Raw genomic sequence first — 10356 nt, forward strand, 5'->3', positions numbered from 1 at the left:
ATCATATATTCCCTTATAATGAGCACACACACTATGAAGAACATCTGGCTCCCAACCCCAGAGTGGTGAAAGTTCCGCTGGTAGTGATGATAATCATCTACATCCCCTTGGCTCTCACAATCCTGGAGGTACAGTATTCCATCTGACCAAGACCTGCGCAAGGGACACAAGGACACAGGTAAGAGTTACTTGACTTAGAGGAAGATGAAGTGTCTCGTCTTACAGTGGCCTCCAAACGGTGAACTCGTCCATAGACGACGTACATCTGGAGTAAGGTCATCTGCAGCAGGGTAGGTCAGGGTTTCCCAAACTTGGTCCTGGGCCCCCGCCTGGTTTACACATTTTCCCTCCAATTCTTGCCGGTGTTTCCTCTCCATTTCGTCATCCGTTCTTTCCCTCGCTGTGGCCGTTTGCTCCCGCCTTCCCCAACATGACAGGTCACCTCAAACACCGCTCCTCTTAACTCGTCTGGAGAAGTGAGAGAGCTTTGCACCGACGATAACCCCCCCCCTTCCTTTTTCTTCTCTGAAAATACCCACGTTTGTTCCTCTCGAGCTTGCTTCGCTCTGCATTCATCAAAACGTCTATGGCGTCTTTATTTCCCCCATGGCTACGCATTGTTGAGAAAAGCGCTGTGGTAAACAAGCCTCAAACACAGCCGTCACAAGGAATACAGTATCGCTTCCCTCAACGAGCCATCAGCTCTGACATCATCTGAAGCAGCCGCCGTGGCACGCAAAACTAGTGTGTGCTGCTGTGTGCGTGTTTGTGTGTGTTCCCGTTCGCGAAGGGACTTCAGTCCCACGTTCTTGTTTATTCACTTCATTCTGTCAGACGCTCAAATGGCTTGTGTGATGTACAGCGCGTGGGTGTTCCCCCAGGCACAGCGTTTTAAATGACAGAGGAGCATCCCTCGGGGTTAGGAGTTGTAACGTTGAAGACAACAGGGCAGGTAATCCTTCTAGTCTATCACCTGTAAGGGGATTTTGGGGCAGGGACTCATCAGTGCTATTAGACTGGCAGGCCATGATAGAACTCTGAGTATTGTTTTTGCTAACATGGCATCAAAGATGCAGTGACGTCTTGTCCCATATTGCTTCGTGAAAGAATTAGAGAAACGGCAAAAAGGAATATAAATGTGTATTCTTGTGCGTGTGTGAACACGTGGTTGTATGTATGTGTGTCTCAGTTCCCAGTGCCACGAACAACCCAGCTATATGCTATGTTAAAGCTTATCTACACACTACAAAATCGATTAGAATAACAAATACATTTTAAAAAACGGCTTCAGTGTGCTGAACAGCTGCTGTGTGTTAACACCATCCCAATCTGTGTCATACGCCTCTCTCTCCACTACTGTGGGCTTTCTCTCCTAACCCTCCCCAACACTCAAGTCTCCTCCACCGAGTGCATCATGTGTTACTGATCTAGAAATCTCTGAACCGCCAGGGGCGGGTCTGATGACACACCAACTGATCTAGGGCCTGTTGAAACCACAGGAGTCTTTCTCTGATGCCATACTAGTTGCAGAAGCCCATTGCCATCTCTCTCTGTCTCTCTCTCTCTCTCTCTCTCTCTCTCTCTCTCTCTCTCTCTCTCTCTCTCTCTCTCTCTCTCTCTCTCTCTCTCTCTCTCTCTCTCTCTCTCTCTCTCTCTCTCTCTCTCTCTCTCTCTCTCTCTCTCTCTCTCTCTCTCTCTCTCTCTCTCTCTCACTTTCCACACATCTCAGTGTGTAGAAATTCACAAGATGGGTTGCGGCAGAGGGACATATTGACAGCCCCTGATGGGCTTTACACAAATAGATGCCCAATTTACAAGTCAAATATGTAACGGGAGCTATCTGTGTGGAAGGGAGAGAGAATGAAGGAGAGAAAGAGATGGTACGAGAGGGAAAGAAGAAAAGAAAGAAAGAGAGAGAGAGTAAGATAAAGGGAGAGTGAGAGAAAGTAAAGAGAGCGGGAAGGAGAAAGAGTAAGAGAAAGGGAGAGTGAGAGAGAGTAATAAAAGAGTGTGAGAGTGCAGTGCGGAACTCAGCAGCCCTGTAGGCATACTGAAGCACAGGGACGTGGAATGACGAATGAACATATGCTGTAGGGACCTGCCACAAAGCACTAGTCACTGGAATAGAGCCATTCTCACTGCACTGATCAATCAATCGACTGTCAGAGGATAAGAGCAGCTCCCAGGGAGACGGAAAGATGGAGGGAGAGAGAGGCGGCGATGGGATGGAGTGATCTGTATTGCAAATGGGAGATGGGTAGCTGATATTGCCGGAGAGCTACAGAGGAGTGAGCCTAGAACTGTGTGTGTGTGTGTGTGTGTGTGTGCCTTTTTTCCGAGCTGCACCATTCTTCCCCTAGTATTTCTGCCAGTGGTTGCCATGGTAACCTGGTACCGTCATTGTCAAATCAAATCAAACGTTATTGGTCACATACACATATTTAGCAGATGTTATTACAGATGTAGCGAAATGCTTGTGTTCCTAGCTCCAACAGTGCAGTAGTATCTAACAATTCACAACAATACACACAAATCTAAAAGTGAAAGAATGGAATTAAGAAATATATAAATATTAGATTGAGCAATGTCGGAGTGGCATTGACTAAAATACAGTAGAATAGAATGCAGTATATACAAATGAGATGAGTAAAGCAGTATGTAAACATTATTAAAGTGACAAGTGTCCATTATTAAAGTGGCCAGTGATTCCAAGTCTATGTATATAGGGCAGCAGCCTCTAAGGTGCAGGGTTGCGTAACCAGGTGGAATCTGGGTAGTGAGGGCTATTTAACAGTCTGATGGCCTTGAGATAGCTGTTTTTCAGTCTATCGGCCCCAGCTTTGAAGCCGCTGTACTGACCTCGCCTTGTGGATGATAACGGGGTGAACAGGCTCAGGTGGTTCAGGTGGCTGATGTCCTTGATGATCTTTTTGGCCTTCCTGTGACATTGGGTGCTGTAGGTATCCTGGAGGGCAGGTATTTTGCCAACGATGATGCATTAGGCAGAACGAACATCCCTCTGGAGAGCCCTGCGGTTGCGGGCGGTGCAGTTGCCATACCAGGCGGTGATACAGCCCAACAGCATGCTATCAATTGTGCATCTGTAAAAGTTTGTGAAGGGTCCAAGCTAAATTTCTTCAGCCTCCTGCGGTTGAAGAGGCGCCGTTGTTCCTCCTTCACCACACTGTCTGTGTGGGTGGACCATTTCAGATGGTCGGGGGATGTGTATGCCGAGTAACTTGAAGCTTTCCACATTCACAACTGCGGTCCCGTCAATGTGGATAGGGGCGTGCTCGCTCTGCTGTTTCCTGAAGTCCACGATCAGCTTTGTTTTGTCAGTCCTTGGTAGCGGCCGCGTCGGTGGCCCTGTGTTATCCTCAAAGTGGGCAAAGAAGGTGTTTAGCTTGTCGGGAAGCAAGACGTCAGTGTCCGCGACGTGGCTGGTTTGCCCTTTGTAGTCTGTGATTGTCTTGTGTCTGTGCCGTTGAATTGTGACTCCAATTTGTCTCTGTACTGACATTTTGCCTGTTTGGAATAACTACACTGTATTCGGCCATATTACCAGTCACCTTGCCATGGTTAAATGTGGTGGTTTGTGCTTTCAGTTTTGCGCGAATACCTGCCATCTATCCACGTTTTCTGGTTTGTGTACGTTTTAACAGTCATAGTGGGTACAACATCTCCTACACACTTCCTGATGAACTCAGTTACAGTATCCGTGTATTCATAGATGTTATTCTCAGAGGCTACCCGGAACATATCCCAGTCCGCATGATGAAAACAATCTTGAAGCATGGATTCCGATTGGTCAAACCGGCATTGAATAGACCTTAGCACGGGTACTTCCTGTTTAAGTTTGCTTTGTTAAAATCGCCAGCTAAAATAAATGTGGCCCCAGGATATGTTTTTTCCAGTTTGTATAAAGTCCAGTGTAGATCTTTGAGAGCCGTCGTGGTATCAGCTTGAGGGAGAATATACTTGGCTGTGACTTTATCCGAAGATAATTGTCTTGGGAGGTAATACGGTTGGCATTTAATTGTGCGGTATTCTAAGTCGGGTGAACAAAAATACTTGAGTTTCAGTATGTTATCACAATCACACCATGAGTAGTTAATCGTGAAACATACATGGCCACTTTTCTTCTTCCCGGAGAGTTCTTTATTCCTGTCTGCGCAATGTAGTGAGAACCCAGCTGGCTGTATGGACGGGACAGTATATCCCGAGAGAGCCATGTTTCCATGAAACAGAGTATGTTAAATTCCCTGATGTCTCTCTGGAAGGAAATCCTCGCCCTGAGCTCATCTACTTTATTATCCAGAGACTGAACATTTGCGAGTAAGCAAAGCTGCCATATCTATCTGTGCCATCTGACCTGTGTGTTGTGTGTTTTGGATGTAACAGCAATGTTGAGACCAGCAGCAGACATCACAGTGTGTCATCTATAGAGGCAGAGGCTTATTCACTCCCATGCAACCACTCCCTGTGGAATTCTAATGACCACCTTACCAATAACAAGCTACATAATTGTAATTGATTAATTCATCATGTTTTAGATGAATCATACATTAATCATATGCTCATTCATGCGCAACAAATTAAGGACACAAAATACTGAATAGGTGCTCATTAAATAGGCCTATATGCCATTGTAATTAGGCCACTGTGGCATTGAAGCAAATATCCAGCTTACTGAGTTATATTCTCTGAATGTAGTTAGATTCTATTCTACTAAGATCTACTTATTATTCCATTCAACTTCATGAAACTAATGAGGATATTGAAGCTGACCAGACAATTCACACACTTTCAGGTGAAAATAATACCAGAAGGCCAAGGGAGGAGGGGAAACCGCATTAGCAACAATCCCAATAGGAAGACATTGTGGTGACCGAGCACAATAGGATGGAATGACCCACAAAAGGTAAAGATGAATCACCATATGTGGAACAGTGATGGGGTAGAGGAAAACAGAGGAGTTGAGAAGAAAAGACAAGAAAGAAAGAAAGAAAGAAAGAAAGAAAGAAAGAAAGAAAAAGAAAGAAAGAAAGAAAAAGATATGAAGGAGAGAAGGGGTCAGGTAATAAAGTCCATGTAGCCAGCAACAGCTCCGATTCTTTATATGCTTAAGGACTTTCTGAATTTCATTTGAATAATAGATCAGGCAGAGCACCTGAAACCAATCTTTCATCATTCTGCTGCACTGGAGTCACACAGCAGGGCTATGAAGGCCTCTTAAGAACACAGCCCTGCTATGGATGGCTCTTAAGAACACAGCAGGGCTATGGAGGCCTCTTAAGAACACAGCAGGGCTATGGAGGCCTCTTAAGAACACAGCAGGGCTATGGAGGCCTCTTAAGAACACAGCCCTGCTATGGATGGATCCTCTTATTAAGAACACAGCAGGGCTATGGAGGCCTCTTAAGAACACAGCTATGGATGGCTATGGACAGCAGGGCTCTTAAGAACACAGCAGGGCTGGATAAGAACACAGCAGGGCTATCTTAAGAACACAGCAGGGCTATGGATGCCTCTTAAGAACACAGCAGGGCTATGGAGGCCTCTTAAGAACACAGCAGGACTATGGATGCCTCTTAAGAACACAGCCCTGCTATGGATGGCTCTTAAGAACACAGCAGGGCTATGGAGGCCTCTTAAGAACACAGCCCTGCTATGGTTGGCTCTTAAGAACACAGCAGGGCTATGGAGGCCTCTTAAGAACACAGTACCGCTATGGATGGCTCTTATTAAGAACACAGCAGGGCTATGGAGGGCTATGGAGGCCTCTTAAGAACACAGCCCTGCTATGGATGGCTCTTAAGAACACATCAGGGCTATGGAGGCCTCTTAAGAACACAGCCCTGCTATGGATGGCTCTTATTAAGAACACAGCAGGGCTATGGATGGCTCTTAAGAACACAGCAGGGCTATGGAGGCCTCTTAAGAACACAGCAGGGCTATGGAGGCCTCTTAAGAACACAGCAGGGCTATGGATGGCTCTTAAGAACACAGCAGGGCTATGGAGGCCTCTTAAGAACACAGCAGGGCTATGGATGAACACAGCTATGGGGCTCTTGGATCTTAAGAACACAGCAGGGCTATGGAGGCCTCTTAAGAACACAGCAGGACTATGGATGGCTCTTAAGAACACAGCAGGGCTATGGATGGCTCTTAAGAACACAGCAGGGCTATGGAGGCCTCTTAAGAACACAGCAGGGCTATGGAGGCCTCTTAAGAACACAGCAGGGCTATGGGGCTATGGAGGCCTCTTAAGAACACAGCAGGGCTATGGATGGAGGCCCTCTTAAGCCTCTTAAGAACACAGCAGGGCTATGGATGGCCTCTTAAGAACACAGCAGGGCTATGGATGGCTCTTAAGAACACAGCAGGGCTATGGAGGCCTCTTAAGAACACAGCAGGGCTATGGATGGCCTCTTAAGAACACAGCAGGGCTATGGAGGCCTCTTAAGAACACAGCAGGGCTATGGATGGCCTCTTAAGAACACAGCAGGGCTATGGAGGCCTCTTAAGAACACAGCAGGGCTATGGATGGCTCTTAAGAACACAGCAGGGCTATGGATGGCTCTTAAGAACACAGCAGGGCTATGGAGGCCTCTTAAGAACACAGCAGGGCTATGGAGGCCTCTTAAGAACACAGCAGGGCTATGGAGGGCTATGGATGGCTCTTATTAAGAACACAGCAGGGCTATGGAGGCCTCTTAAGAACACAGCCCTGGAGGCCTCTTAAGAACACAGCAGGGCTATGGATGGCTCTTAAGAACAGCAGGGCTATGGATGGCTCTTAAGAACACAGCAGGGATGGAGGCCTCTTAAGAACACAACACTAAGCAGGGCTATGGAGGCCTCTTAAGAACACAGCAGGGCTATGGATGGCCTCTTAAGAACACAGCAGGGCTATGGAGGCCTCTTAAGAACACAGCCCTGCAATGGATGGCTCTTAAGAACACAGCAGGGCTATGGATGGCTCTTAAGAACACAGCAGGGCTATGGAGGCCTCTTAAGAACACAGCAGGGCGGTGGAGGCCTCTTAAGAACACAGCCCTGCTATGGATGGCTCTTAAGAACACAGCAGGGCTATGGAGGCCTCTTAAGAACACAGCAGGGCTATGGATGGCTCTTAAGAACACAGCAGGGCTATGGATGGCTCTTAAGAACACAGCCCTGCTATGGATGGCTCTTAAGAACACAGCAGGGCTATGGAGGCCTCTTATGAACACAGCACTGCTATGGATGGCTCTGAAGAACACTGCAGGGCTATGGAGGCCTCTTAAGAACACAGCCCTGTGATGGATGGCTCTGAAGAACACAGCCCTGCTATGGATGGCCTCTTAAGAACACAGCAGGGCTATGGAGGCCTCTTAAGAACACAGCCCTGCTATGGATGGCTCTTAAGAACACAGCAGGGCTATGGATGGCTCTTAAGAACACAGCAGGGCTATGGATGGCTCTTAAGAACACAGCAGGGCATGGGGCCTCTTAAGAACACATGGATGGCTCTTAAGAACACAGCAGGGCCTCTTAAGAACACAGCAGGGCTATGGAGGCCTCTTAAGAACACAGCAGGGCTATGGAGGCCTCTTAAGAACAAGAACACAGCAGGGCTATGGAGGCCTCTTAAGAACACAGCCCTGCTATGGATGGCTCTTAAGAACACAGCAGGGCTATGGGCCTCTTAAGAATGGATGGGCCTCTTAAGAACACAGCAGGGTTATGGATGGCTCTTAAGAACACAGCAGGGCTATTGGATGGCTCTAAGAACACAGCAGGGCTATGGAGGCCTCTTAAGAACACAGCAGGGCTATGGATGGCTCTTAAGAACACAGCAGGGCTATGGAGGCCTCTTAAGAACACAGCAGGGCTATGGATGGCTCTTAAGAACACAGCAGGGCTATGGATGGCTCTTAAGAACACAGCAGGGCTATGGATGGCTCTTAAGAACACAGCAGGGCTATGGATGGCCTCTTAAGAACACAGCAGGGCTATGGAGGCCTCTTAAGAACACAGCAGGGCTATGGATGGCTCTTAAGAACACAGCAGGGCTATGGATGGCTCTTAAGAACACAGCCCTGCTATGGATGGCTCTTAAGAACACAGCAGGGCTATGGATGGCCTCTTAAGAACACAGCAGGGCTATGGAGGCCTCTTAAGAACACAGCCCTGCTATGGATGGCTCTTAAGAACACAGCAGGGCTATGGAGGCCTCTTAAGAACACAGCCCTGCTATGGATGGCTCTTAAGAACACAGCAGGGCTATGGAGGCCTCTTAAGAACACAGCAGGGTTATGGATGGCTCTTAAGAACACAGCAGGGCTATTGGATGGCTCTTAAGAACACAGCAGGGCTATGGAGGCCTCTTAAGAACACACAGGCTATGGATGGCTCTTAAGAACACAGCAGGGCTATGGAGGCCTCTTAAGAACACAGCAGGGCTATGGAGGCCTCTTAAGAACACAGCAGGGCTATGGATGGCTCTTAAGAACACAGCAGGGCTATGGAGGCCTCTTAAGAACACAGCAGGGCTATGGATGCCTCTTAAGAACACAGCAGGGCTATGGAGGCCTCTTAAGAACACAGCAGGACTATGGATGCCTCTTAAGAACACAGCCCTGCTATGGATGGCTCTTAAGAACACAGCAGGGCTATGGAGGCCTCTTAAGAACACAGCCCTGCTATGGTTGGCTCTTAAGAACACAGCAGGGCTATGGAGGCCTCTTAAGAACACAGTACCGCTATGGATGGCTCTTATTAAGAACACAGCAGGGCTATGGAGCCCTCTTAAGAACACAGCCCTGCTATGGATGGCTCTTAAGAACACATCAGGGCTATGGAGGCCTCTTAAGAACACAGCCCTGCTATGGATGGCTCTTATTAAGAACACAGCAGGGCTATGGATGGCTCTTAAGAACACAGCAGGGCTATGGATGGCTCTTAAGAACACAGCAGGGCTATGGATGGCTCTTAAGAACACAGCAGGGCTATGGAGGCCTCTTAAGAACACAGCAGGGCTATGGATGGCCTCTTAAGAACACAGCAGGGCTATGGAGGCCTCTTAAGAACACAGCAGGGCTATGGATGGCTCTTAAGAACACAGCAGGGCTATGGATGGCTCTTAAGAACACAGCAGGGCTATGGAGGCCTCTTAAGAACACAGCAGGGCTATGGAGGCCTCTTAAGAACACAGCAGGGCTATGGATGGCTCTTAAGAACACAGCAGGGCTATGGAGGCCTCTTAAGAACACAGCAGGGCTATGGATGCCTCTTAAGAACACAGCAGGGCTATGGAGGCCTCTTAAGAACACAGCAGGGCTATGGATGGCTCTTAAGAACACAGCAGGGCTATGGAGGCCTCTTAAGAACACAGCAGGGCTATGGATGCCTCTTAAGAACACAGCAGGGCTATGGATGGCTCTTAAGAACACAGCAGGGCTATGGAGGCCTCTTAAGAACACAGCAGGGCTATGGAGGCCTCTTAAGAACACAGCAGGGCTATGGATGGCTCTTAAGAACACAGCAGGGCTATGGAGGCCTCTTAAGAACACAGCAGGGCTATGGATGGCTCTTAAGAACACAGCAGGGCTATGGATGCCTCTTAAGAACACAGCAGGGCTATGGAGGCCTCTTAAGAACACAGCAGGGCTATGGATGGCTCTTAAGAACACAGCAGGGCTATGGAGGCCTCTTAAGAACACCATGTACAGTGGGGCAAAAAAGTATTTAGTCAGCCACCAATTGTGCAAGTTCTCCCACTTAAAAAGATGAGAAAGGCCTGTAATTTTCATCATAGATACACTTCAACTATGACAGACAAAATGAGGGGAAAAAATCCAGAAAATCACATTGTAGGATTTTTTATGAATTTATTTGCAAATTATGGTGGAAAATAAGTATTTGGTCACCTACAAACAAGCAAGATTTCTGGCTCTCACAGACCTGTAACTTCTTCTTTAAGAGGCTCCTCTGTCCTCCACTCATTACCTGTATTAATGGCACCTGTTTGAACTTGTTATCAGTATAAAAGACACCTGTCCACAACCTCAAACAGTCACACTCCAAAGTCCACTATGGCCAAGACCAAAGAGCTGTCAAAGGACACCAGAAACAAAATTGTAGACCTGCACCAGGCTGGGAAGACTGAATCTGCAATAGGTAAGCAGCATGGTTTGAAGAAATCAAAATTATCACAAGAAAGGTGAGCAAAAATCCAAGAACCACACGGGGGGGGGGCTAGTGAATGACCTGCAGAGAGCTGGGACCAAAGTAACAAAGCCTACCATCAGTAACACACTATGCCGCCAGGGACTCAAATCCTGCAGTGCCAGACGTGTCCCCCTGCTTAAG

Source organism: Oncorhynchus keta, chromosome 35, assembly GCF_023373465.1.
Source record: "Oncorhynchus keta strain PuntledgeMale-10-30-2019 chromosome 35, Oket_V2, whole genome shotgun sequence".
NCBI lineage: Eukaryota > Metazoa > Chordata > Actinopteri > Salmoniformes > Salmonidae > Oncorhynchus > Oncorhynchus keta.